General features: G+C 39.1%; 1 long non-coding RNA gene across 1 annotated transcript in view; it reads right to left on the minus strand.

Moving 5' to 3' along the window:
* Window positions 1-211: 211 nt before the first annotated feature.
* LOC102473489 (uncharacterized) overlaps window positions 212-24,255 on the minus strand; it is a 59,565-nt gene continuing 35,521 nt past the window's right edge. Inside the window, exons 2-3 of the long non-coding RNA XR_333991.3 lie at window positions 10,166-10,323; window positions 212-3,259 (exon numbers count right to left, since the gene is read on the minus strand). This is a non-coding gene — a long non-coding RNA (uncharacterized LOC102473489). The remainder of the gene's footprint in view (window positions 3,260-10,165; window positions 10,324-24,255) is intronic.

Consider the following 24,255-nt stretch of genomic DNA (forward strand, 5'->3'; position numbering starts at 1 on the left):
TATGGTTAGTTCTTTAGTCTTTTTTACATTTCAAGTTTTCCATTAGAATGTATATAGTGAAGCTCTGGCATCTTGACACTCCCAGTTCTGAGGCCTCCCTGTAGGCACACCAGACTTTTCCATTGGCATTAACTGTATGGCATTATCACATGTGTACCTATTTGGTAGTGTTTCACAGACTTCACAAATAACTGAGAGAAACAATCTTTCATCACAGAGTTAAAATATTTAATGACAAAATTAGGGTTTGCTGTAATAGTGAATCAATAGAGCAGGTGTTACTTGTCTCTGAATGAAACAAATTATATTTGACATCTTAGAGAACTTCTGAAGAATTAATAACTGTACAACAGACATCAGCAGTGTTACAATTCTGAAAATTAAGAGCGAAACCTATCTTTAATATCCCTTATTTAGGATATTCTGTAAATATTTTTACGTAAGTGCACAACCTTTGCTAGCCACAAAAGTAGTATTAAGACAGATTTCACTGTAATTTAAAGTCTAACACATAATTTATTTTTTTCAGAGCTTAAAAAACGTTGACTACTGATCTCGTTACATTTTACAAATACATTCTTTAATATGAAACATTAAACCTGAATAACTGCATACTTCTTGTACACAGATATCTAATAATACTAGTGACAAATACTACAGCTACATTCCAGGAAGAAGTGGTAACACTGGAAAGTTTCTTTTCTTGATGCATTGTCAATACAATTGAGAAGTCCTTCACAGACATACAGTATCCTCAAATTCATAATGAAGTGCAAAAATGAAACAGATTAAGTGTCTTCTAACAAGCTCAACCAAACGCATTGGTCCCAAATGTTGTGAGCCATTTTAGCAATCTCTAGGTTAGACTATATTAATATCTTGTAATGCAGCACCTTCTACCAAAGGATAGCAAAGAACTTTGCAGGCGTGATCCTGGGGCTCCTCTGCAAGAAGCTGAAAGGTAGAGGAAGCATAGGGATTGTTGTTATGGTGCTTCTGTTGGCCAGGGGAGGGGGGTGCTTAGGCAGGACTTTGATACTGGGAGGTATGTCAAGGGCATGATCATGACCTGGAAACAAATCAATAGGAGAAGCTGATAAAGATTTGGATGGGCTTTCTTCTAATCCAGGCTATGGCTGATAGATTTTGGGTCTAAAAGGATAAACAGAGAGTGAGGAAAGAGGGCAAGATGTGGAACACTGATATTTATGAAATGTAAGTATCACAATTCTGCCAGGGAGAAATAATCTTAGATTTCACAGTATGCTTATGACCCCATCCTCTGCTACTTCAGAAGCGCTTCCTAAATACTGTTGTTACATAGTTGGCAACCAGTTTTATTCTTGAGTTTGGCCAATTGTCAAGGAGTTTTAGATTCATCCTTTCAGTTATTTATAGCAACTATCTATCTCTGAAACCAGAGTCCACCTTGGGAAGATGATGTGTGTGTGTGTGTGTGTGTATGTGTGTGTTCTGAACTGACTTCTAAAACCAAATCTGTTTGAGTGATATTTGAGATTTGTCTTAGAAATCAGAAACGTTTCTAATGTTTCAAATGGCATGCTCCTCGGTTCCTAAAATTTTTAAGCCATCAAAAGAAAAGCATACAATATTATAGTAAACTTGTATGTTCTTCATATAAAAAGATTCAGATATTCTTCTCCGAATAATCCCATCTTTTGACACATACTAAGAACCTCCCCCAACATACTAACTTTCTGTCTCCCTAGGAATACTTTATCAGGAGAATTTAAGCCATTTAAATTAGCATTAATAATCTAAAAAGTCACATTGCTGCTCTGTAAGAGGCAACAATACACATAAACTCAGTTGGCTCAATGGATGGGAAGAAACAGGAAAAGGTCCTGAAATTCTGGCAGCTTAAACATCAGTGCCCTGCAGTGGGACCCTGACAGTGTGTCTGGGATGTTTCAGGAAGAAGCACAGCTTTTTTATGTTTAGCATTTTAACCCTCTAGGAAACAAACCTTCTAGACTCTAAACGCAATATTACTTTAAGTAATACAAAATCTGGAGGTTTGTAACCAACTTTACTCAATCTGACTACAGTTGGAAGGCTTTGTGATAGTGCTGTTTTATGATAGATCAGGCAAGTTGCAATTGCCAAGAAGACCAGATATTAAATTATGTTAAATAAATAGACAGCAATAACAGCAAATGAAACTTCCAAAATTTGTATACTAAAATAAGGAAAGCCCTTTCTGAAGAATATTGTGAAGGTGTCTCTAAAATATGACTTTATATAAAGAGAAGAAAAATTATTTTAAATGTAGTGTCTTTTCACATTATCATTTACAGAAACCTTTCTCTGGACAAATAGAATTTTTCATAAAAATCCAAGCTCTTTTCAATACTAGTCACTATAATTTGGGACAATAGCAAGAGAGAAAAAAAATCCATGAATATACAGAAGCTCAACAAGACACATTCTGTATACATACAGCTTTTCATTTGGTCTTTACTCTCAACTTTTTATCTTTCATATCATTCCAAATAATCCATCTGGAAACAAGGAGCTGAACTATTGCAACTGTAGCTCAGAAAGTAGATTTCTATCTTTGATTCTGCCATTTTTTAAATTCTGATGGTGGTTCAATCAAAAGATAATGATGCAAAGAGCAAAATCTAAGACTGCTGTTTTCCTCGATAAATCCAATTGTTTTTCATAATACAGATTAACATCTCAGGACATAGATTTTAACCTTCAAATTAAGAGTAGCTGGGAGAGTGAGTGAAATCAATCACAGCTTGACTTTTATTTTCATCCAGAAACAATAACATCTGAGGTCACCACATTAAAATGCCTTCCTGCTTAATATCAGGGAAAAAAAAATGCGTTGCCATTGAGACCCAGTCGTTTATCATTTGGTCCAAGTTTCATATTTAAACTACAAAAAAAATTGTTTTTAAAAAAGGAAAACACATACAAACACACACGCGCGCGCGCACACACACACGCACACAGTGAAAAAAAAAAAAAAAAAAACCCAAAATGAAGCTAAGGCTATTGTAGCATTTCTTAGCAAGATCATTAGGGAAATGTACAAACACAACATCTTTTCTTTCATATTAACATCTGAAAAGAATAAACCAAAAAAACCCTACATGTCCATATATTGGAAGAAAAGAAGCAAGCGGAGGTCCGGAATTCTTGTAAAAACTGCCGAACGCAGTCTTCCATTTCTCTTAACAGGGTCATCAGGATAGGCAGTTTCTCAACATTTGTGCTTCATAGCCAGCTAAGGAGAGAGCGGGATGAGAAAAGTAAGACCTTGTTAGCAGGGAAAATTCATTCGCAGCGTCCTCCGCGTATTCACAATGAGAAGCAGCACTAAGATTCTATTGTGTGGCAGGTCACCATTTCTTATTCGCAGTGACACTGAGTAAATGAGCACCATTTCCCCAAATAGTTTACTGAACATTGCATTTACTACTTTCCCTTATAGTAATTTCATTGGTGTATGTGTCCAGGTGGGGAGAGTGCTGTGTGCTAATCTTTAATTCAACTGAAAGAGTAAATGTTTTTGTGATGATGACGATGATGTGTGTGTGTCTCTGTGTGTGCGTGCGTACCAATACACAGGCAGAATGAGTGACTTTTACAACGAACAGCCGAGGTTCCTGGGTGAGTAGTTATTAGGAAAGAGAACCACTGCTCAGATGTTAAGTGTTTACTGACATCTTATGAAATATTAAAAATCAATAGTTTACAGGGAGATACTCTACAATAATTTACTCAATTCCGTCCTGGACATTTAACTAAGTCAACAGCACTTGACAATTAAATCGTGTTATTGACTAGGACTGAACAATAGACCAAGGCCAGGCCTTGATTTATTACTCTTCCCGTTGGTATTTGCAAAATGTGACCTATTGAAACGTTAGCTCAAGTGGGAACTCCAAATACCACTGTATCATTTAATTGTTTCCCAAGCCCAGCTGGAGCCCCTGATGATATATTAAGGAAATGATATGCAGCCATGGAACATAACATTAAATCTGTCTGTGCTTTTCTTAACCAGATATTTTCCAAGTAAACTATACACTTATGTGAACCAGAAGGCAGAGTAGAGGCTGAATTGTAGTTCCTCAAGTGTCCAAAGTGATATTAGGGATTCATTCCTATGGTTGGGGCTGAAAGTAACTGAGGATAGGTAGGGATCTCAAAATTCCTTTGAACAAAGAACGAGTGATTCCCTGCAGGCAATAACTCTGTAGGAAGCCCTATCATCTTCATCATGACCAAGCTTTCTGCCTTTTGAGAATTATAAAAATATAAAAATTATAAATTATAAAAATTATAAAAAGAGTACGCTTTTGAGCATACTCAGTGGTAGTACTCAGTGGTACTCTGTATCATCCTGGAAGATGCCAATAACCCATTTCTCTAGCAAAAACACAAGGTAATTTGAATCTTCCCTTGCTCTTCTCGGTTTCTTCAACAAAGAAGTCGTAATCACAGTGCTGCCACATTGACTAGGCCCCCAGTGAAAATAGCATAATTTCCCAAACAGGTAGTGTCCTGGTTAGGTCTGCATGCTGTGACAGAGAGGGGGACAGTGAGCCTAGCCCTCATGTTGCTAAGGTAACCTCCGTGTTAGAAAGTTCAGCTGAAAGAGCTCCTGGGTGGCTCTGTCTGAAGATGCCAGTGAAGACCTTCACAGACCTTCTGTAGTGCTGATGTGGTCAGTCACCTGTCCAATAGTGTTTGTGAAGTTCTGGGTATGCCCAGGCTGCCGTGCGGAGTGCAGTGCATTTTTGGCAAGAGGAGCAGAGATGGCTACTTACTTGTCCTCAAAGAGTTTGCATCCCAAGAAACATGGTAAGTGAAATGACAGAGCCAGAGCTCTACCTCAGATATGTCCCACGTCCTTGTCCACTCTGAACCCCCCCCAGCCCACTGTATGACTTCCACTTCTTGCTCTGCCTAGTTTTACATTATTTAGCAACATGGACCACCAACACTTAAGAGAGTTGCTTAAGTGCTGTGCATAATGAATACCAAGCATAAATATTTGATCAATACTGCTGTCCTGGTATTCATTGAGCTGTTAACTTCTAAGTTTAACTGGCCTGTGTCAACTCACCCAGAGACATTAATTTTTAGCAGTGATTGCGCTGCTGCCTACAACTAGACCCTGCTACCATGACAGAGCATCTGAAAGGACAAGCCTGAGTTGGGAATCAACTAATCTTTGCAGAAATACAACTGAATTAGACATTGTTATGGTCTGAATGTTTGAACCCCCGCCCTCCTTCAAATTCATATGTTAAAACCTAACCCTTAAGGTGATAGTATTAGAAGGTGGGGATTGGGACTAGCAGATAGGGTAATGGTTATGTCACTAGACTTTCACAGCGTTGACCACGGTTTGAGTCTGGACCTGGAGTCTTGAAACTCATGCTGGGCACGTGTGTGCCCAAAGTCTTGAGAGGAGAAGGGAGGAGAAGGGATTGTAGTGTGGCCATACCCCCCTGGGGGGGTTATTTCTGGATTTCGGTCTCTCTGTCTCTCTCTTTCTCTCTGGTGGGTGTACACACCTATAGTAACAAAAATCTCTCTCTTAAAAAAAGAATAGGTGGGGGGACCAGCAGTTAGCATAATGGCTATGTCACTGGACTCCTATGTAGTTGACTGTGGTTCGAGTCCTGAACCCGGTGGCTTAAACTCACGCCAGGTGTGTGTGCATGCGTGCCCAAGATCCCGAGGGGAGAATGGAGGAGAAGGGATTGCGGTGCGGCCATCCCCCCGAGAGGTGATTTCTCACTTTCTGTCTCTCTGTCTCTCTCTGTCTTTCTGGCGAGCGCACACACCCTATAGCAAAAACCTCTGAAAAAAAAAATAGGTGGGGATTTGAGGAAGTGATTAGATCATGAGAATGGAGCCCTCATGAATGGGATTTTTGCCTGAGGAAACTCATTTACCCTTTACACAACATGAAGACACAGCCATAAGGTACAATCTGTGAATTAGGAAGCAGGCTCTCACCAGACACCAAATCTGCTGGTACTTCCCAGACTCAATACATTTCTGTTGTTTACAAGTTACCCCAGTCTATGGTATTTTATTATAGTAGCATGAACAGATTAGGGTGGATATTTTTTAAAAGAATTATTTAACTTTATTTATTTCTTCTTCTTTTTTTTTAAAAATTTTACTATAGAGGGACAGAGTGAGAAAGAGAGAGGAAGAGAGAGAGAGAGGGAAATTGAGAAAGCAAGCTACTAGATCTGGGTCGCAAACCATGGTCAGCCATGTGGGAGTCCAGCGCCCTTAATGACCACCCCACCTGCTGGCCCCAAGGATGGATAATTTTGCAGAAAGAGGCATTATTCTAGTTTCTTTCTAATTCCCTGGTATTTGAAACTTTAGGATATGGAAGGGAGGATGGTGGAGCAGAAAAGGCACTGGATTCGGCAAGGCCAGGATACTTGGTGCTACAAATCCTCTGTGTGACTTTGAGTGCTAAGGTCCCTGCTGCTCTGTACTTCAGACTCCTTAAGAAAACCTCCAACTCTTAATGCTTATGGATTAATTTAGGTGTCAGAGTTTCCACAGGGGTTTAAAATGTCCTTTTGGTATATTTGTTTTATTTATATCTTATGGAAAGATTTCTTTTTCAATGCTATGGAACCCATTGTACTTAAACAATTATAATAATTAAAAAAAATTGTTACTGATGCCAAAGAGAAACTCTAAAATGTCTGAGCTCTTGAGATCCTTTCTGGCCTAGAGACCCAAGGGAAACAGTTGACTAGAACACATAGAGACATTCTTCTCAGTGGAGACATGCCACTTATCCTTCCTTCCCCACAAATGTAGGCTTGTGCAAAACAGGGCAGCTCAATGTTCTTTTCTGTGAGAAATGTCAACTGAGGATGCCTAGGTAGGGTAAAGCTCTTGGCTGCTGACTCACTACTTGTGGCAGGCCTTCAAAGCACTGCACACACTGCAATGTTGTGCTTTTTGGGGCAGGGGAAAGTGAGCAGGTCTGAGTTTGTGCCTGGGTTTGTGGTTGAATTGCACTTTCTTAAGGCCTGGGACTGTGCCAAGCCCACAGCTCCGGAAGAACCACACTTCCTCAAGCCAGGGTAACAGGACCTGGGAGCTGAGGGGAATGCTGGAGAAAGAGGAAGCAGGAGCATTTTCCATCTGTGGGGACAAGCCTTCACAAATCTGAATGACGAGGTTGTGCAAAAGTGATCCATTCAGTCTTGAACCTGGGTCATCATAGACCCTCTTTTCTTCCATCTGGAAAGTTGTGCTGTAGTCTCCAGCTAGGATTGCACCCTTATACAATTGGGAGCACTAAGGACTATCACTTGAAACTGCCGTTCCCGGCTCAGGGATCTGTGTGTGCTGTGTCTCCACGCGTAAACACAGCCCACTCGTTATGAGTCAGCAGAGTTGTGCACGTCTGGGGGCTGCAAAGCCTGGGTTCCTTCTCTGAACGTCCTCTCACCCACAGGCCTGGCTGGGATCTTGGCAGTGAAATGACGTTTTCATGGTCATCCTGTGCGAGTGGGTCCTAGTCAGGAGTCCTAATCCCGGGAAAATAGCCATGCCTTATCGAAAGAAATCAATCTGCTCCTTGGGAATACTGCCGATGCTGGTGATTCATAAGCACACATCCTGGTTTTAGAAAGCTCCAAGTCTGGATGAAACACTGCCTTTCTCACATTCCCTTACACACACTAACAGACACTGGCAGCCCCTTGTGCTCCCCTGAGACCACTGGCAGGAAGAGAAAACAGAACAAATACAAAGGGCCCCTGCCTCCTCCATCTCTCCTAGAAAGCAGGTAACTGCCTGATAATCTCTCACTCGTCAAAGCCAGAGGCTCTTGTTCTTTTGTGGCCTTATCAGTTCCTCTTCGGACATGTCCTGATTCAAGAGCTGCTCTGCATTTATATAGCCTGTACGTTCATCAGGAGGCCCTCCCACTCACTTGCTCTTTGAGTTTGGAGGCACAGCCTTCACCTCCACTCCTTCCTTGTCCTTATGTCAAGGTTCCTCAATCACCAGTAACAATTCTCCAAACTCTGTACAGCACTCATTACATGACTGGATAGGGCAGGCCTGAGGAAATTATTTTCATGAAAATAATTATAAATAATGGTAATTTAGGTTTATATGTGCTCCATACTGTGCACATAGCTTTGAATTAGCTCAAGTACCCAGGAGGTAGGTACTGTTATTAATTAGCCCCATTGTACTGATAATCTAGGGCTTAGAGATATGAGCACTTGCCCAGGGTTGCCAGGATGGTAAATGACAGGGCCGGATTCAAGCATGGTATACTAACTACTATTCCATATTGCCTTCCCAATTACCTAACAGACTTGGCCACAATAGCAGGGAAATAGGGCCACCAGGGCCAAGAATTCAGGCCATCTGGCTAGGTTATCCAATTCAGAGTTTGTACACCTCCCCCTGAGAGACGCCTACGAGGATGACATCCTGGTATTGTCTACTCCACCTAGGAAGAGTGATTTCACAGTTGTCCTTGGTAACCTGGCTCATGTTTAATCATTAACCTCAGCTCTTGTTTTAGCAGGATTTTATCAGTGCACTATTGATTGCTCGATTCTGTGTGACAAGACATGAAAGATAATTGTCTGTACTGTCACCTTTCCCAGACTTGAAGAGTTATAAAGTTTATTCCCTTTTTCCCTTTAGTCTTTCCTTTCCCAGGTCAACACTTTACTTGTTTTTCCAGACTTCTACTATCTGCCCCTGCCCCCCACCCCCAATTAAGTCACATAAGTAGCTATTGTTATAAATGAAAGTTGGGCTGGAATTCTAGCATTTCTGTCTGTATTACAAAGGCTGGATAAGGAAGGAAGGGACTAGGGTCACCTTACATCTGAGTTTCATTCTCACTGCAGCAGCAGTGGCATCAGCATTAGCAACAGGGGCTCTGGCCTCCAGCAGGGCTGCCTGCATTTTCACACAGATCTGCAAGTTCTCCCAAGGGGACTCCAGATGGGCTGCACAGGCAGCCATGCAGGAAGACCTTGACATAGAGAGAATTAATGAAAAAAAAAAAAGGCCTGTGCAAAGCAGGTCGAGAAAGAGAAGGCAGGAAGCACCCACTTGGGTCGGGTTCTCAGTGGGGCTTGAGTGAAAACCTCTACCTCTAGGAGAGGTTCCCTCAGCTTAGCTAGGGTTATCTTTCTTGTTTGATTTTTTTAGGTTGCTCATTCTTGTCCTCTCAGCAGAGGTGGGTTTTCTGTGGAAGCAAGTTCATTTTTCCTCCCAAAGCTCACCTAAGAAGCGTATCTGAAGGGCTCATGAGTCTGACATGCCGACATAGTTATCAGCAGAAGTTGTTTCTGGAAACCTAAATTCAAATCATGAGGCAAAAAGAACTGCCCTTTGATCTGAAGCACAAGAACAGCAATAAATCTTCTTTATCACCTGGCCAACAGGGCTGCCACTGGTTTGCGACTGCCTGAGATAGCTGGTGCCAATAAAAACTCCCCTTTTCCTTCTGAAAGGCACAGTTCTTGGGGAGTGTGCGAGTGTGTATGGTGTGTTCTCAGAAGCACAGGCGAGGCTGTTCCCTGGATTTAGAGGCAGGAGGGATTCTGGCTGGCTGCTCTGCCCTGGCCTGGTCAAGCTTAGAGTTCCAGAATTGAGGCTCCAAAGCAGTGATTGGTATCTCTTAGAGGGGAAGCTAGCTCTGAAGTGTGTTGTACCCTGGGACTAGAGCCTGATTTGTGTCTGGTAAAGAGATAAGAACACAGGATGCTAGATTCAGGCTGGGAAAGGGACAAGATGGAAAATCAAGCAGGAGGCCTGAAGCCCTCCAAAGGTCCTTTCAAGCATTGGCTGGGGTTTGTTTGGGGGCATTCTGAGACCTGATCTCTACACTGCTCCCCCTCCCCCATTTTGTGTCTGTACACGAAATAGATACGGCCTATATTTTCTAAAGGGTCAAAGAAACCAAGTGTAAGAAGACTTTTTTTGTGACTTGTGCTTAGTAAGTAGCAGGTGGAAATTGTATAAAGCTCCCCAACTCCCCTAATGAAAAAGCTGGACTTTGTATCTCCCATCACAGGAAACATACTGAAATAAATTTTCTTGGCGCTACGGCTCCCTGACAACCCAGAGCTGAGTCCCCTACCCTCCGCTGGCCCACCTTGTGTGCAGTTTCTGCAAACTGCTGGGCGCTGTTCTTCATGTCTTCTGTCTTCTCCTCTGCTCGGCCTAACCGTTCTCCACGCTCGTTCAAGGCCTGGCTCGCCTTCTGTACTGCACTGGTCACACTATCAGCAGCTGAATGGAGGATGCTGTTCCCTGGAAGGAGAGCAGGGTCATCAGAATCTGGCTCAGTTTACCTACCATGATCAGACCCCTGCCAGGGTAAGCATACCCTAAGAGGGGGCAGGCAGGTCACATTCCAGAAAGGCATCTCATGTCTAGGAAACAAGTCAATGCTTCTGGTCTGGTCTGACTGACTTGTAAGAAGAGAACCATGGACGACAGTACCCAGGCAAATCCTGAATGCTTCTCTACCCGGCCACTATTAACCAACCAGTCATTTCCATTCTGCCAGCATTCTATCTGGTGAGACTTAGGACAGGCCTGTCTAAATTTAGGTCTTGGCTTACAAAAGTAAATGGAAATCTTGACAAGTTCACAGAATTAGGCAAATTCTATGAGCTATATCTCATGTAGATTTCCTTTGGACCTGTGGATTAGGTGAATAACCACAGGAAAACTGGGGCCACCAGACTTTCCCAAATATAATGCTCTGTATTACTTTAATACTCCCTGTATTTTGGGGGGATGGGGGAAGTCAAGATGAATTTTTGTATAGAAAAACATAGAAAAATACATCATGAGTTTCCTGATGACCTAATATGTGTGTGTGTGTGTGTGTGTGTGTAGAGAGAGAGAGAGAGAGAGATACAAAAATGCCCACCTTCAGGTGAGTCTCATGCCATGATCTCCACCTGTTCCTGAAGCCTGCCCAGCCAGTCAGGATCATGGGCTCATGTGCCCAGAGTTTATAGGCCAATCAGGGACCCAAACCCATGACCTTGCATATGCATCAAGCCTCGCTCTATCAATGTTTCCACTGTGCTACTGAGCTGGTGCTCTTCCTCTCCATTTTATCCCTTCATCCAGCAGGTAAACAATACCCCCAATGTATGACTCCATTTAATTGTTGTGAGTCAGTCTTCAAGTTCAGAGTAAATGCACCAGCTCCCAACCTTGAGCCCTATGCCATGGCTCAGATGGTGGGCCTCCAAATTTCTGATTTCTAGTATATGAAATATTGAGCCTCAGCACTGCTTAGCCAGTAGATAGAAAATAGCTACAATAGTTACAGAAAAAAAAAAAAAAAAAAAAAGCCCTAGAATAAACTTGGCATGGCTAAATTCAGGAATGCTGATACTGAGGAAGTTTAAAACCATGACATCTTAAAAAGGGTCATGCATTGCTGACATCTTATATGCCAGGACCGGGCAGCAAAATTCAACAGTGAAGAACTTGCAGACACAGGACCCTCTGAGAACCAGTAACATGCAAAATGATAACCAAAGGAAATTTATGGCTGTGTTTTGTTAACACTGAGTGGAAGATATTTAATGGTATTTTATATAACAGTTTTATGTCTTTGAATTAGTTTTTTTACATCATTTAACTTTTTTTTTTCACATCATTTAACTTTGTACCTGGGATGGATATATATCTAGCCACAGACAGCTTTTAATAGAAATGCAGTTTCCACTGCTCTTAGCTGCAAAGGCTTTATAATTTCTCCTCTGTGAGAACAGTCTGTGGTTTATGGAAAAGGATATCAGGCAAAAAAAAAAAAAAAGGTGCCTGGCCCAGAGGTAGCACTTAGTAAATTGTTGTCCATTTTTCTTCTTAGGGATGAACTTCAAGGGCTCCCACCGTGTACTAAGGGAAGGAGAATGGGGTTAACTTAAAGTTAGACAGTTGCATTGAGCACTACATGAACACAGATGAACAGAGAACAGAGAAGATGCAGCTCTTGAGAAATCTGTTTGAATGCAGGGATTGGAAGGGAAAGTCTGGGTCTTCAGAACAGATTTCGGAGGAGAAATTTTGGTCCACCTTAGCTTTCACATCATACCCATGATGATGATAGCTTAATTATTGAATAGCATTTTGCAATCACAAAGCATCTTTACAAACATTATCTCGTCTGATCGTCACACAAATTTGACCAAGAAAATTGATACTAGTTGAAGTTAAGAGATTTGCACAAGACCATATCACTAGAAAAGTGACATGGCTACTAGCACTGGAATCTGGCTTTCCAGTGACTTTTTTTGGATTTGTATCATCTTCTGTGCAGATTGGGTGTTGGCCTAAGGAAGCAATCGCTATTACAGAATTGTGGGCAGGTAAGCGTATTAGATAGGTTTTGACATGCTATTTCCGAGGGCAATGCCTGGTCATGTCTATCCTGATAGTATTCCTCTTGGTATTTACAATTGCTAAGAAAATAATCAACCTAAATGTCCAAGAACAGGTGAATAGATTGAAAAAGTATGGCACCATAGAATACCACTCGGTCATAAACAACAATGAGATGCTGGCATTTATAGAAAGTGGATGGATATGGAAGATTTAATGTTATGTGAAGCAAGCTGGACTATGAAAGAGAGGCATTGTATGTTCCCACTTAATATGTACTGAATGCCTACACTCTATGGCAGACACTGAAAGAATGGATGGTATGAAAACATGGATAGCAACTGTGGATACTAGAGAGAGTATGGGAAGAAGGTGGGAGGTGGGAGGGAGGGAATAAAGGCAAAAAGGAAAAAGAAGCAAAATATTTAATGAACACAAAAATTGAAAAGTATCTACTGATTATGTATATAGTAAAATTTTTGACTGGACTAATATACAGAGTATTCATGCTGAGAAAATTCATTTTGCATGTTGTAAAGGTATACAGGGATTAAATGTAAAAAAAAAAAAGAAATACAACTAAAAAAAGTTATTGTCTATGCCATATTGCAAATCAAGTGCTCTCATGAAGGAAGAAGCAAATGGGATGGAATAGAAAGATCAGAATAGAAGAAGGAACTGAATAAAACCAATTAAAGATACAGGGGAGTTGGGGAAGGGCAAAAGAAATTTTTTTTTTTTTTACTGCTTCTTTCTTATATCCAAAACAGCCATCAGAGGAATGGGAAAAGATGGGGCAGGGAATTTCCAAATTCACAGCTACATTAAGTAAAATTAGCTGCCATGAAACTAAGAGGGTATATAGTCAAGATCTCTCTTTCCCAATTGGAATTGACCTTTATGATTTTCTAAAAATTTCTGGGATGAACCAGCTGTGCATGTCATACCACTTTCTTGCCATGACTTCTTTGAAATTAATCTTGTACATGATGTCAGGTAGCACAATACTCAGTTTCAAATGATATTGTTTAATCAATAGTTGTTATAACCAAAAGAGAACCAAATGTTACAACTAAGAGGAACTAAATACTGTCTTCACTATGGAAACATGACATTGTTGACTACTAGCAATAGAAACTTAATCTTTAGTTATGGTATGAGAATGAATTTGAACAAATCTCATTCCCTTAGTTGAAATGGTCTCTCCCAATTTCTGTTCTACCCATATTTTTCAGGCCTGGTAACATAAAAATATAATAATAGAGAAAAATGCCAAGCTTCACATCAATTCTTGTCTGCTTTCTCTCAACTCCATAAATACTATCTCTATTCTCGGGTGCTTAATCCAGTCAGCCATGGGCTACTTTTCGACTTCTTCAGCTGGACTACCAGTCCCTCGGTGCACAATTTGACTTTGTTGACCATTCCTTAAGTCTTTTGACTTAGATATTTTCACTTTTTTTCCTTCTCTCTGGAGTCCTCTTGCTCGTACATGGTAATTCCAGGGTTCTGTGAAGACCTCTTCTCTTTTGCACTCTACACACTCTCCCTGGGGCAACTTTATCTAGCTTATGGCTTTAATGAACAAATAATTTTCTTTCACAGGTTTGTGTTGTGGAGCTCCAGATCCATGTTTTTTAACTGAGCAACTCTGACTGATGCAATATTATCTCAAATTCAGGAGGTCTAAATTTGACCCTATTATCTTTCCCTTCACACCTGCTTTTCCCTTGGGTGCTTAGTGAATAACCCTGATATGTTTCTCAGCTCTGTAATGTAGCCAAAACCTGGGAATCTAGTCTAGATTCCTCCCTCATGTTTACTTCATAAAAACTGTAGATCACCTCCCTCACAGTTCTCTACACTCTGCCTCACACATTTGCACCGTCCTTACCACATCTCTGATAACTACAAGAAAGAGATTCTTGTTATATGTTCAAATTAGCTTCTGTGGAAATTTCAAAAAATGCATACCACGTGCTGGGTTCTGTTATGCTGAAGAAATTGGCAGAACGACTTTGAGGGTGTTATTTAACTGATTTGATCACCAATTTCTTCATCTGTAAAATGTGAGTCATGCCATCCACCTCACAAGGTGGATGAAAACATATTCAAAATACCTGTCAGTGCTCAATGACAGTATCTCTCTCCACCTCAGTGAAGACCACACCTGCTCTCTAGAGAACTTTGGAAAAATGTCACAACCCCTCCAATTCCACTGCATGTCTCTTCCTGTTTTCTTTTATCTTGGGGCTAAGTGTTTTGAGTGTTGCAGAAGACACTTTTTAGATATCTTCATATATTATGCTGTATGTAGCACAGTGTGTTGCTCCAAGAGGGAACTGAACACATTAAACTTATTAAATTACTTATTAAATTAAGGCATGCTTTGTAAGTAGGGCACCTAAACCAAAAGTGAGGACCCATCATATTGTGATGAGTTAAATCTGGAAACAAAGCAGTCTCTGGAGGCAGATAGGATAGTAATTCTCTCTAAATAGACAGGAAGCATATTAATACCCAAATTTATTCAAGCAGTCTGAGAAGAAGCTGTCAACCATGGCAAATAAAGTCAACTACCTTTTGAATTATAGTCCCTGGAGTATAGGGCAAGACCAGTTCTGCTTCATTGATGTTGCCTTCACATCAGTTCTATTCGATATGTGCTTTTAAAAATATATATACAGGCTTCTTTTATGTTAAGTGATTTAGAAGACCTTATTGAGAGAGTGATTTCAGATAAAGCTATAGTATTATATTCAGTCACTATTATAAAACACAAGTATAAGAAATTTAAATGCATAGAAAAATGAGGGGAAAACAGTAAAGTGTATTGAAAAGTGATAACAGAAGAGAAAGGAGAAAGGATTTTTAGAAGCACACAAAATAAACTAACAACTCAAATATCAGCATAATTTCGTTTGATCATCCTGGAATTCAGGTTGTATTTTGGTAATTAAAATTCTTAACCCTACAGATGACAAGGAGGAAATTTAAGTAGACTTTTTGGAAGTGACTTCCTATATTAAATATACCTGTAAATATTTGAAATATAAATTATTCATCCTGTTTGGAAAGTTAGGGAGAAGAAAAATCATCTAAAAATAAATGATTGATAAATATATTCAATTAAGAGCACTCTTTTACAACAGAAATATCTTGGTAGTTTTTCTTGGAATACTTCTATTTCATGATTAATCTAACCACTTAGGAATAATTAGACAACAAAGCTCCACTTACCCAAACTAATGTAGGGGTAAAACCAATTTGAGTTATGAGAGACATATGCATTCTTCTAAAATATACACACACTAAAAAAAAAAAAATGGCAGGATGCCCCATTATATTAAATCTTTTTCTTTTTTTGCTTATCTCTGAGAGAGCTTCATTTTTACGTCTGTACACTAACAGCGTAAAATTGCTTACAAAACAAAACACTGATGTAGACTGAAACTGTCTTCACATGTTTTTCAACTTCTAAAGTTAAGTGGTATAAACAAGTTTGTGTTAGTCTGTTCCTAAGTGTACTTTCTTTTTTTTAAATTTCATTTTCTTTTACACATTCAATCACATTATTTATCATACAACGTGAATATTTCAACAGGTGAACATTTCTCCCTATATTAAATCTTTTAGTAGGCCAAGAACATTAGTAACACATATAGTATGACCCATGTTCAATAATAATTTATTCTCTGAGTGGATTAAGTGGGCTCTATTCTATTCTCATTTACAGTATTGATATTCTTAGCAAAACCATTTTCATGGGTAGTATGTAAGGTATACTTAAGTCTGATTCAGTATTAGTATCATTCAAATTAATTTTACTAGATACAAGTATGTGGGATTCACTCGAGACATTTTTTCTTTCCTTTTTCTACTTCCAATTTGTGACTGCTTCATAGCTTAGAACCTCTATCACTACAGGATATATTAGCAAAATAATATTACATGGAGACCTGGATTCTTGATATCTCGCCCCTTCTTAGTCCTAAAACTACTCAGTACCACTCATTCCTATTCTGCTTCCTGTGATAAAAGGCCTATTCTGCCCTCATCAGTGGTAACTCAGTTTCACTGTAATCATGATGCTTCCAAGAAGGTTCTGCTTAGACCTGACTTGCACTGTTTTATAAATGAATAATGTAAATGATATGATGATTAACTTTTGCTTCTATAAACAGAGTTACTAAAGGCAAAGGCATATTTGGTGAAATGAGTTGGTTCTTAATTCATAGGCTTTAGGCAATACCAAGCTCTTTCTATCTTACATTGACTAATCAATACTATTATAAATCATACACTGCAATTTTAATGTTGAACAACCTCTAGTATTCTCTTTTAAGATGGAGATTCTTCCAAAAGGCTAAATTTCAATCATATTTTTGTGGTAATGACTAATCACATACATTCTTTAAAAAATTTGTGATTACATCAAGCCTTTCTGAAAGGAAGACCTTCTGTTAACCCATGCTGGGCATGGATGCAGTGTGAGTACCAGCTAATCTCAGTCACAGAACATCCATCACTCATTCAATGTACTAGGTGCCAGGTGCTATGGTAAGCTGTTACATTCCTCAAAGAAAGATATTCTTACTTTGATTTTATAGGTTAGGAAATGTGTGCTCAAGGAGGTGAAGTAGCTTACCCAAGATCACCCATGTATTGATCCCCAAGTCCTTAACAGCTATGTCAGCATTTCCCAAAGTGGTTCTGTGGATTTAAAAATACTATGAAAACCCTCCATTTTACAGGAAAATGACTGTGAAATACAGTCTCTCCTGGCAAGCTACCCTGACTCCTTAATTGTAGAACTATGGAAAAACCTTAATATGCTAATTTGTAAACCATGGATGAAACAGAGGTAGCAGAGTGGGAACAGAAGAGGTGTAGTATTCCCAGTATCTTTACTCACAGGGCCCTTTTGCATAGTGTCTCAGTAGGGTGGAATTTTATAGAATTTGTGCTGGGAAATACAATAAACTACACTGACTCTTAAGTTAAAGAAGGAAAAATAAATAAATTCAGGCTGTCTGCATCAATTTAGTAACAGATAGGCAAGTCATGTAATTACATTTAAAAGCCTTGTTTTATAGAGGCAGTAGAACAGATATAGCATGCTGAATGGCAGTTCTAGAATTATCTTTTGTCTCAAGTTGGTGGCTAATTTCAGGGACCACAAAATTTGTTTGTTGCCTGGAGCTGGATGACAAAGAAAAATGGACTCAGCACTTAGAAGTACTTTGTAAGCCCATAAACTCAAAAACCTACTTGAAGGAGACCTTGAGAATATCTATTGCTGAAGTTACCAACAGAAGAAGAATGGACCAGACTATCAGGTAAGTGTCTTCTGTTAGCTATTACGGTAATTTAGTGGAATCCCAGTCTGTTCCCAAGTCACAGGCATGCCCCCAGAAGATAACTAAAGACTCAAGAAAAAGACCCATGCTCCCTTCCTGTCTAAGAGAGAACTATGAGCTCATACTCTCTTCTAGAATAAGTGTTTCAAAATTCCCAATTGACTAAGGTCAAACATTTAGGATTTTATTCAAGTCTCTTTGAACACTTAAACTCAGGATATACAGAGAATTTAGCAGGTGTCTTTAATATTCACGTAATCTTTGTTCTTATGAAAATGCTTTTGTAAGAGTTATACAGTATTAGAAGAATGAATTCAGGATGATTCCTTTGGCTCTGTTTTATTCAGAGAATATCAGGTTCTCTGAAGAGGTGGCTAAAGTGCAACTTTGAAGAGGGCATCCTTAGTTCTGAGTTTAAAAACTGAAAGTGGCTCTAAATTTGGTAAAATGGATTTTTTTTTCTGTGTCTTTGGTTATATATAATGACAAACCAGCTATGTTCTGTGAGGCTTTGTTTTGATTACAGCTGAAAGCTAGTGATTTTTACTTTAAAAACTGTAATTTCATGTTCTAACATACACAATTCCAAATCCCTCTACATAATTCCACTAAATAACATATTCTGTTTAACATGTAGAGTCTGTTTACTAGTTATGTGACCTTGAACAAATTATTTAACCCCTTTATGCTTCAGTCTCCTCGGCTGTCATGGGGACTCAGTTAGTACCCATCTACCTCCCAAAGCTGCTGGGAGGAATAAATGAGGCCATGGATAAGTGAGACATTTGGAAAGTGTCTGGCACATAATTGATACTTGACTTTAGCCATTTTTAAAGAGAGAAACTTTGGTTATCTGGCACTAAAGATTGTTTTTCAAATTTTTAATTTTAATTTACATTCATCACATATATCTTTACAGTGTACAACACTGCTTTTTCCAGCATGAATGCCATGCATATCAGTCAAGACAGGAACATTACTATATACATTATCGTCAGCAAATAGTTTTTTTTTCGTCAATTAAACGTACTTTTTTTCTTCTCCTGTTCCCCTCCCTCCCTCTATTACCCATTCCTGTTTTATTCCTTTCCTTACTATCTCTAATATCTACCTCTGACATCGCTGCTACTATACCTTCCAAACTTTCAGTTTCTGATATAGAACGCAGACAATTGGTATATACAAAGTCTCTCTCATAGTCTGGCTTGCTTCACTTAGCATTAAGTTGTCTATATTTGTCTACTTTTTATCAAATGTCAGGGTTTCATTGTTTTTTTTTTATGGTTGAATAGTATTCCATAGAGTACATATGCCACATTTTTTCAATCCAATCATCTATTTTTAGATATTTGGGTTGATTCCATGTCTTAGTGATTGTAAATAATGCTGCAATAAATATAGATGTGCAAGTGTTTTTCTGACTGAGGGTTTTTCTATCCTTTGTGTAAATACCTAAAAGTGGAGTTACTGGGTCACATGGTAGTTTTTATTTGTAGGTTTCTCAGAAATCTCCATATCATTCTCCAAAGTGGTTGTACTCATTTTCATTTCCACCAACAGTGTAGGAGAGTTCCCTTTTCACCATAGCCTAACCAGGACTTATCATTATTTATTTTTTTAATTTTGGCCATTCTGACTGGGGTTAAGAGGTATCTTATTGTGGTTTTGATTTGCACTTTCTTTATGATAAGAGATATTGAGCATGTTTTCATATGCTTTTGGGCTGTTCATATGTCTTCTTCAGAGAATTGTCTGTTCAGCTAATTTTCCTGTCTTTTAATTGGGTTGATTATTTTTTTGTGGGTAAGCTGCTTGAGTTCCCTACTTATTCTGGCTATCAGTCACTTATCTGAAGTATAGTTTGCAAATATATTCTGCCATTCTGAGGGTTGTCTTCTCACTCTACGTATTGTTTCTTTTGCTGTGGCTCTAAAGACTTTCTATTGAGCTTTCCATTTCGGTCCTTCTTTCCTTCTCCACTCTCATCACCATGCCACTCTTGAAGGAGTTGTTCCCACTCTTAACTCTCATACTTCTCAATCATTTTGAACTTTCAACGGAATGCTTCTATCCCTCTCTATTAGTATCATTCTCTCAAATTCATAAGTGGCCTATGAAGTCCACTGCCTATTTTAAGAGTCCTTCACTTGGTCATTGGGTCACAAGTGGGTGACTACTCCTTCTGAAGGTTTCTCTTTCCTTTTTGGCTTCTAGAATACACTATTTCTTAATTCTTCCCATCACTTTGAATATTCCCTTCATTCCTTTGCTGTTAGGAATTTAAGGTCATGGGAACCAGCAGTTAGTGTAATGGCTATGTCGCTGGACTCCCACGTAGTTGACTGCAGTTTGCGTCCCGGACCCGGTGGCTTAAAACTCATGCCGGGCGCGTGTGCCCAAGATCCCGAGAGGAGAATGGAGGAGATGGAGGAGAAGGGATTGCGGCGTGACGATCCCCCCGGGGGATGATTTCTCGCTTTCTATCTCGATGTTTCTGTCTGGCGAGCGCACGCACCCAGAGGGCCCCCACCCTTGGGCAAAACCCCTCAAAAAAAAAAAAAAAAAAAAAAAAAGGAGTATAAGGTCAGAAAGGTCTGGGGTTTGTGTCTGGCTCTACCAATGACCTCAGGTAAGTCATTTCATCTCTAAGAGCCTACAACTTCTCACCAGTATAATGGCAATAAAGACACAACTATTTTGTAGAGGGTCTATTGTGAGAATTAAATGAAATATATATTCCATGTACTGCTAGTAATGCAGTATGGGCAAGATACATGCTGTAGTAATAAAGGATTCATTCAGCCCACTATTAGAGAACAAACATGCCAGGTACTGTGTGCTTCACAAATTATACGTTAATACTCACTCAGTATGACCCCATTCCCTCCATCTGAGCTGTTCCTACTGAATTCACTGTGTTAACTATATGTCCCTTCTGCCTACCTAGTCTCCCTTGCTCAATTCACCTTTGGCCATAAACTGTATTATATCTCATCACTAAATGTTTGGAAGTCTGAGTATTCTATTTTGGCAAAGGTTCTTTATCCACCTCTCCACTTTCTTTTTCTTTTTTTTTTGGAGAGGTTTTTGCTATAGGGCGCGTGCGCTCGCCAGACAGACAGAGAGAAACAGAGAGACAGAAAGCAAGAAATCACCCCTCAGGGGGGATGGCCACGCCGCAATCCCTTCTCCTCCAGTCTCCTCTCGGGATCTTGGGCACGCACGCACATGTGCCCGGCGTGAGTTTTAAGCCACTGGGTCCGGGACGCGAACCGCGGTCGACTACGTGGGAGTCCAGCGACATAGCCATTACGCTAACTGCTGGTCCCTCCACTTTCTTTACTCCCAGTCCTTATAGTACTTTAGGTTCTATTCAGGTCTCACTAGACAACAACAACTAGGATGAATTTCTTGCCACCAGTCTCTAAGGTCTCTGGTACCTCATCCTCTTTCTATACTACTAACTGAATCATGCCACTTTTTTAAATTAATTTTTTTTTATTTCAGTGCTTTGCTGGCTCACCCATAATGTGACACAATCAACTACAGAAGGCTCTTCTTGATTTAGTTCCAGGCTACTTACTTGCCATCATCCCCAATAGGCTTCCAAAACTCTACCGACTTGTTTCTTGACGACTTTTTGAAAATTTTTATCTACGAGATACAGTATTAGCAGTTTCTTACTATAGGTAAGGGTAGAACATTTAATAAATGAATTTAGTGAAAAATCAATATGAATAAAAAGTCGAATAAAAACATTGTGTCCAGCTTTGTCCCTATGGGTGTCCTAACATCAGGAGTAGCAATTTTTTTTTTTCCTCCTCAGCATCAGTACTCAAATGCAAACTTAGCACTCAGTTTTTTTCTTTCTGGCAGTATTTTCAGATTCCATGCCTTAGGGCAATGAAGACTCAGAGAGGCCTGAAATAGGCCAGATACAGAAAGGTTGCCTTCAAAGACGGTAGACACAATGTTAAAAGGAAAAAGAAAAAAGTAGATATCACTGGGCAAATTCTATTCTTAGAACACCATAATAATACAAGGTATAATAATGAAGGTGATAATTACAGTGACTTTATATAACTTTGTGGAAACCATAATTTCTTTTTTTAAATTTTTTGCTGTTTTAACTTTGATTCTTTATTAAGGATCAATTTTTGAAAAATACTCAATGTGTGTATTATTTTGTTTATAGTTAAAATTTCTTTTTATTATTCTAATTTATTTTATACATTCAATCATTTGTACATCACTATAGCTTGTGAAACAAATTACCCAACAAGGATACACTTCACACCAGGCCAGTTGAAGATATTATACACATTATCATCAACAGACAATCCTCACTTTCTGTATCCCTAAATGTCTTCTCTCTATATTTTTCTCCTTGATTCTTGTCCTCTCACTCTCCCCTATCTCCCATCTTCTTCCTACACTGTATCCGGTACCCATAACCATTTTCCATGTTTCTATATCCACCGATCTTTCAGTTTCCACCATATAGAGTGTACAGTCAAACCATAATTTAATTATAAATAAGAGGAAGTATTAGTATAGAATACACAAAAATAAAGTCAAAATACAAAATTGACTGTAGTTGGATATTTAATTTATTTTATTGGTTTTAATTAGTAAGGAGTAATTAAAATATTCAGGTTTTTGTTTCTTTTGTGCATACTTATATCTAAAGGAATGTTTTTTTTTATTTTCTTTCAGTTTTTGCTATAAGGGACATGTACTTGCTAGAGAGAAAGAGACAGAAAGAGAAGGAAAGTGAGAAATCACCCTCCAGGGTGACTGTAATCCCTTCTCTTCCAGTTCTCTTGGGATTTTGAGCATGCGCTCACATGTGCCCAGTGTGATTAAGTCTCTGGGTCCAGGACTTGAACCATACAGCCAGCCATGTAGGATCCAGTGCCTTAGCCTCCATACCACCTGCTGGCTTGGTATGTGTTTGTCTTTATTTGTGTGAGTGGCAATGAGTAAATACAGGAAGCTATGAGTAAGCCAAAGAATTTCAGAAAGAGTAGAAGTTGTTATTGAAAAGGCTGATCCTGTGGCCTAGTTGTTAAGGAAGCTGGATCCCACATGAATCCCAGCCCCTGGCTTAAAAAACACATGGAGGTATGTATGCATGTGTGCTCCAAATCCCATCAGGATGGAGAAATGGGAAAAAAGGGATTGTGGTGTGACCATGTCTTGTTGGGGAAGTGCTTTCTCTCTCTCTCTCTTTTTGTCTCTCTGTCTCTCTCTAGCAAGTGCACATACCTTCATACCTTTTGGGAATTAAAATACACACATACACACACACACACACAGAGAGAGAGAGAGAGAGAGAGAGGGAGGGAGAGAGAGAGAGAGAGAGAGAGGGCTAATGAGACTTACTAGTCAAAAAGAACCACTAAATAGAAAGAGTGATAATGACACATTCCAAAGTAGTGAATCATAGTCTTTTTTTAGGTATTTGGCTATATATTCATACTAGATTACTTCTTCTAGAAGAAGAAATTTCTATATAACTTGACAAATGATAAGATATTGATAAGGCATCTGTATGTTTCCAATGATACTAACATTCCAGATTGATGTATGATGATGATATGGTAGAGGATTATGAAATGCTTGCTAAGCAAAGTGAAAAATGCATTATTCTGGGGGAAAATACCAGACAAATGAAAGAAGAATGGCTTTAAATAGTGCTACTGATGTGAAACATAAAGTTCAATGATAAAAAAGAACTGAATGAGATATTCAAAGACTGAAGTTTGAATCACCTTGGGAAAAGAAATCAGGCCTTGCCGCACCACCAAAAACCAATTATTTAACAACCCAAAACTTCTAGACTCAGGAAATATAAAAGTGAGCACTTTGATTAAATTTTGAAGATTTATGAAGAACTAAGGAAATAATGAGAATGTAAATTAAATCCAGTGTCGCTAGTTCATAATAGGTTTAAAGATGATATGCCTTTAAGTATTGTCATTGTAATTTTAACATATATGTTATCTGTTTAAAAGATTTAAAATGTCTAAAATAATCAGCTCTATTAAAATTTGATTGCTGTTTAAATTGCGTAAGAAAATCTAATAAACTTAGTTTCATAAACAATACTAAAAGTTTAAGAAAACGTAATTTTCTAAGCTTCATTTAGTACAAATATTTAATAAATAAAACAAAGTATAAAAAACTGTGTGCTGTATGCTATGGTTTGAATGTATCCCTCCAAATTAATGTGTGTTTTTTTTTTGAGAGAGATTTTTGCTATAGGGTGCATGCGCTTGCCAGAAAGACAGAGAGAGACAGAGAAAGAAAGCGAGAAATCACCCTCCCCCCGGGGGGATGGCCATGCTGCAATCCCTTTTCCTCCATTCTTCTCTTGGGATCTTGGGCACACACAGTGTGAGTTTAAGTCACTGGGTCCGGGACTCGAACCACAGTTGACTACATGGGAGTCCAGCGACAAAGCCATTACGCT

The sequence above is a fragment of the Tupaia chinensis genome, unplaced genomic scaffold (genome assembly GCF_000334495.1).
Source record: "Tupaia chinensis unplaced genomic scaffold, TupChi_1.0 Scaffold000126_2, whole genome shotgun sequence".
Taxonomy (NCBI): Eukaryota; Metazoa; Chordata; class Mammalia; order Scandentia; family Tupaiidae; genus Tupaia; species Tupaia belangeri.